This window comes from Vicugna pacos, chromosome 15 (assembly GCF_048564905.1).
Source record: "Vicugna pacos chromosome 15, VicPac4, whole genome shotgun sequence".
Classification (NCBI taxonomy): Eukaryota; Metazoa; Chordata; class Mammalia; order Artiodactyla; family Camelidae; genus Vicugna; species Vicugna pacos.
Window position 1 is genome coordinate 14,576,663 of NC_133001.1, and position 5,680 is coordinate 14,582,342.

The 5,680-nt window shown below is 40.0% G+C and overlaps 1 non-coding gene across 1 annotated transcript; it reads left to right on the forward strand.

Annotated features, from left to right (window-relative positions):
* Window positions 1-5,266: 5,266 nt before the first annotated feature.
* TRNAA-AGC (transfer RNA alanine (anticodon AGC)) lies at window positions 5,267-5,338 on the forward strand. Its single transcript has one exon. It is a non-coding gene; the product is annotated as a tRNA-Ala (tRNA).
* The last annotated feature ends 342 nt before the right edge of the window (window positions 5,339-5,680 follow it).

A 5,680-nucleotide genomic window follows, 5' to 3' on the forward strand; every position in this document is an offset into this window, starting at 1 on the left:
GTGATTTTTCAGGCACACTATAAAACAATTACCCACAATCTTTAGGTACTTTTTGTACTTTCAAAACTAAAAATAAGCTTTCCTTGATACAAGCTAAAATTTTTTTGAATAACTGATACACTGGAAAGCCCTGAACAGCTGCACAAACACTGAAGCAGGGACTTTAAAACTTAGCTCTGAGTGACATGTTTTAGAACAAAGATACAGGAAAAGTAGGCCTCATCTTGGTCAAAATAGATGAGGTCAAACATACTTCTCCATTCCCAGTGTCTGAGTCTGAAAGTTCTATCATTAGAGCTTCATTTTTTATCCTGGAGTTCTCTTTTAAAATGCATATATTCCTGGAAATGTATTAGACTAATTCATGAGGCTATTGAAATCAATTAGATCCATTTCCTTTCAGTGGGAGAGATCAGCAAGAGAGCCCTGAAGGAGAGGGAAAGAGATGCACTTAGAGAGATTAGAAGCACTAACTCTGGCTTTGCTGAACCTAGAATGGGCCCAGTACAGTACAGTAGTTGTTGAAGTACTTTAGGTAATAATATTGTGAGGCAAATAATTTAAAAGTGAGTTTTGTGATGTGAGTTACTTAATCTGAGAAAATGGATTTTTTAAACTTCAAGTGTTGCTATGCAATATGAATTTTGATGAATTTTTTTCCAGTTAGGGTCCCAACAGGAAACAGATGGTGCACTTAAATTAGGATACGTTGAAGAGAGTTTCATTTCAAGGAGACTATTTGTAAGGGGGTTCTTGGGCTGTAATGGAAACCCAAGGGACAGTTTAGGAACTAGGGGTTAGAAGGGACAGAGGGGTTGACACCCTTAGGCCCTAAGGGATTGATTATCAGACTCCGGAAAGGGAGTGTTGTTTGGAGCAGACCACAGTAAGGGGAGCAATGACCTTGACCCAGCCAACCTCACCAGGAAAAAGCCAAGGGATGAATACCTTGACCTCATTCTTCTCCCTTCCTCTGGTCTTCTGCAAGGGCTCCAAATTGGCTAAACCCAATTTGAAGCCAAAGAGAAAGGGGATACATTCATACAGGGTCAGCCTCCCTGGGGGAAGAGGAAGCTAGAAAACCATGGAGAGTGGCTCTCAGGAACAAAAGGAAGTTAACCAGCATAATGACATTTCCATTCATTTGACAAGATGCGCTGAGGAAGAGCCATCCAACATCCCTCCATCTTCCCACTGCAAGCTTTCAGAATGAAGCTGTTTGGGGCTGGAGGAAAGGAAAAGATGTGTTCTTAAAATCAGATTTGGAGTTTTAATTAATATCTTAGACTTATCTAATTTCTGCTTCAAGACTATGTTTATAACTGAAATTGACAGTCTCTGATGCCAGAAAATTTAAGGGCCTGCCAGAATTTTCATCCTAGAGCAGAGAAAGATGACCCTCCATCCCCCTTACCACCTGACTTTATATATGTGTAAGGGAACAGTGGAGGGTATACAAGGTTGCTTTTCGATTAGGTCAAAGAATTGTGCTTATTTAAGAGACCACGTTTGTAATCTTTACCAGCTTTCTCACATTATGAGTAATGAAACTGAATTTCAGAGACCTTGGTTTACATGCCCCAGTTCCGCAAGCCATTTCACACCCAAGTCAAAACTAGAATTATGAATTGAGACATATATATGGTATGCAGTTATAGGATTATGGAAGCACTTAGCACTGGAGCCAAACAAGGCCAAAGACACTGATTAGCTACCTTTGCTCTGTCCCTCAGCTGCAGACATTACCTTTGGATCACTCAGTATTTGGTGAACGGTGAAGTCTCACTGGCCAGGCCAGGCTTCCTTGTTATAATGACTTGTACCTCAGCTCTGAGGTTTAGACCTTACTTTGGGATGCAGAAACTCATTTCAACTGTTCACCCAAGAATAACCAGGTCCTGGTGAATTGCCAACCTTACAACAAACAGATTAACTGGTAAATAAAAATGTCTGTTGAATTACCCTAAGAAATGTTACTGTCAACAAGACAAAATTGGTGTCAGCTAGTCAACAGTCTATGCCTGAATTGTTTAGAGAAAGAATATAGGCAAATCAGAAATTCACTTCCATTCTCAAGAAAATAACTCAAAGGATAAATCTCATCGATATTGGGTCAAAGGCATAAACGTCACATTGTAAATGACAATATGTAACATTGATAAATTGCTTTACTGACAGTATATCCTGCATTTTTTTTCAAATTCCTGGATGTTTTTGATGTGTATGTACCACAGTGTGGTGAAACCTTGGCATCATAAATCTTTGACTAGCCAAAACTTAATTAAAACCTTTAATTTGAAAGAATTTCTTCTGAGACATGTTCCAGTTACCAATTCATTTCTTCTCAGCTCCACAAATCCACTCTTCACTGCCCTGCTTTGTGATGTTGGAGCTGAATCCTGGAAACATTTCTCCTTTGCAGCTGGCGTGATGTTTTGTCAGTAAAGAACACGGGAGGGCCACTGCAGGAGGAAAGTGCATCTCTTCTTTGTTCTGATATAGTTTTCCTTCTGCAGTGCGTGGCAGCCAGCGGGAGCCAGAATCCCAACCACACTCAACCACCCAGCAAGTCTCCCAGGTACCCCAGGAGGTGATTTCTTGCTTCCCTACCCTGACTTGCAGCACCTCAGTAAATCTCTCTACCATCTAATGGGTGACAGCTACGCCCTCTTTAGTGAAGGCCGAATCTCAGCTTTGGAGGGGAGAAAGGGCTCTTCCAAATTTGTTTCTTCCTTAGGTACTTGGCCTTAGTCCTAGGGCAAGCATTCTTAGCGGGGGTAAAAATTGGTTTGGCAGGGTGGTGTGTGTGAAATAATCTTAGGTATTACAATGGTTTATTGCCCTCTGAAAGGCCACAGCACATAAACAGATATACAGTCTAAATATAAATACAGTATTAGAATTTCATGAAAGGGAGCAATAAAGGGGAAAAATATCTAAAAAGTCTCCTTAGGAGAGTAATAATGAAAAAAAATCTGAGTAACACTTCCCTAGACTCAGTAGCTGCTCCCCATTTCGACTGTTCCCATATTCTTTAGAGGTCTCTTTACGCCTTAGTAGTTAATCCCATTTTTAGTTAATATACTTTACATTAAACTTTCCCTGTTTGAATTACTATGTAGTTTCTGTCTTCTGCCTGGATTTGGACTAATACAGTACTCTTGACATCCGTGGGGAAAAAAGGCATATAGTAATTGAAAATATACTAAAACCAGAGGCTGAGTTTTTTAAAAAAGTCAGGACATTTCCTAGAACCTGTAGAGATCAGTCTCCAGCTACTCAAGTCGTATACAGTGAGGATATGTGTTCAGGATGATGATCTTGGGGCCATGACAGATGCTGAATGACCAAAGACAGGTTGTAAGTTTAAACTTAGTAAAGCAAAAGGCAGGTTAAAAACTAGGGTTGAAACAACACAGGTTTTCTGGCTAGCCTTTAACCAGTACAACACGTACTATAGATACTGAACACATTTTTTGTCTATAACTGTTTTATTAAGTGCCAAACTCTGTAATAATAATGATGACTATAATCATAAAAATAACTAACATTTATTGGGTACTTACTATGTGTGCCAGCACTGTTCTAAGCTCTGTCACTCACAAGAGGGCTGAGGATGGATAGGAAAGAGGCGAGGATAAGCCTGGAGGTTGGTTAGGAGGCTGCGGAAGTCCAGGCATGACATGGTGGTGGTTGGGTTAGAGTGATAGCAGGGCTGTTGACTTACTGATACCCAGACCAGAAGGGGCTTTCCAGTCTCTTCAGCCACCAGATAGTCTATACCAGCTCAATCATTTAATTCACTACCAGAGAAACAGGAGTAGAGATGAAAATAGAATTATTTATTTATGTAAATTCCCACTGTGTGGCCATACTGTTCTACCAAATGTTAGAGGTACCCAGTAGCAATAACCACACCTTTTTAGCACCTCATAACTCCTTGTAAAGCTACAAAATGGTACTGCTAATATAGGACCATGTAGAATATATTTGAGACTTTGGGATAGGGAAGAACTTTGTAAATCAGATCCCAAAACACAAGCCATGATGAAAAAATTTTGATAGATTTGACGGTACCAAAATTAAGGATTTATGTCCAGTGAAAGCCATCATAGACAAACTTATGCAGACAGAGGACAGACTGAAAGAAAATATTTAGAAGATATTTCGAACCAACAAAGAATTAAAACCTAACATATGTAAGGAGTTCCAGCAAAGCAAATGAACTACTCAGTAGAAACTGTTAAAGAAATAACACTTCTTAAAGATGGTAAGGCAGACTTTATTCAGGACCATCACCTGGCTATGGGGACTACTGCAATGGGAGTCTACAGTGGGGGAGAGAGACTGGGCTCAACACCAAATAGAAGATGGGTAAATGGGCAGGGTTGTGGTGGGTGGGGGGAGCGGTCAGTGAATGGAAAATTACTAAGAGGAAAAGCAGGGGTAAGGGATGTTCTGGCTAAATCAAACTAACAAGATGTTTGCTGAAAACAGGCCAAGGTGATCAGACAACACCTGGGAGGTGGTGGAGGCTGAGGAACCTGATCAGATATCTGGTTAAGCTGACTTAGCAGGGTTCTTGCTAAAACTAGATTTGACAAGTGTAGAGATGGGCCTAGGAGAAAGTTCAGGAACCTGACGAAACTTTGGTAATGTAAAGAATCTTTGGTAAAACACTGACAAAAAGAATATCCAGTTCTCAGAAATAGAAGTCCAAATGGCTGAGAAGGGTTGAAGAGAAGTTCAATGTCACTAGTAAACAGAGAAAGGCATATTAAGACTGTGTGAAATATCACCCTACACACAGATTTGTTAAAGTTAGAAAGTTGGACAGTCTTGATTTGGCACTCTTGGCAAAGATATAAGGAAACAAGGATCCTCATGTGCTGCCAGTGGGACTATAGATACATACAGGTATTCTAGAGAGCACTTTGGCAGTATTAAATGTGTGTGTGTGTGTGCGCGCGCGTGTACCAATGCACGTGTGTTCACATGCACACATGCAACCTATGACTTTGAAACCCTCTCCACACTGGTTCAGAAGGAGACATGTATGAAGATGTCAACAAACAAACAAGGTTGTCTGTGGTACAAGGGAGTTAGAGGCAGTCCAGGTGTCCCAACACTAGAGGAATGGATATGTTCAAAGCATCTGACACATGATGTGGAACCTTATGCAACAGTTCAAAGAAGCAAGCTGGATGTGTGTAAAGGAACATGGAAAGAACTTAAAAACAGCACTGTAAAAAAGCAAGAAACAAGGGGAGGTATAGCTCAGTGGTAGAGCATGTGCCTAGCATGTACGAGGTCCTGGGTTCAATCCCCAGTACCTCCATATAAAAATAAATAAATAAACCTAATTACCACCCCTAAAAAAGCAAGAAACAGAGTAAGAGCCATTAAACAATAGAGAATTAAAACACATACATTCATAAAACAACATTATAAAAAAAAGCAACTTGGGGATTCATGCCTATCCAAGCACATATTAAATACATCAGAGTGGCTGCCAATGCTGGAGATGAAAGGGGAAAATAATAAAATAAAATAAAACAAGAAAAAGATAAAGTGAAATAAAACAAGAAGAGACCTTGTATGGGTCACATAACATCATGAAACTGAGCAGGGTGATTAACTCCAGTCTTTGCACTTAAAGTCCAAAAGAAAAAAATAGCTG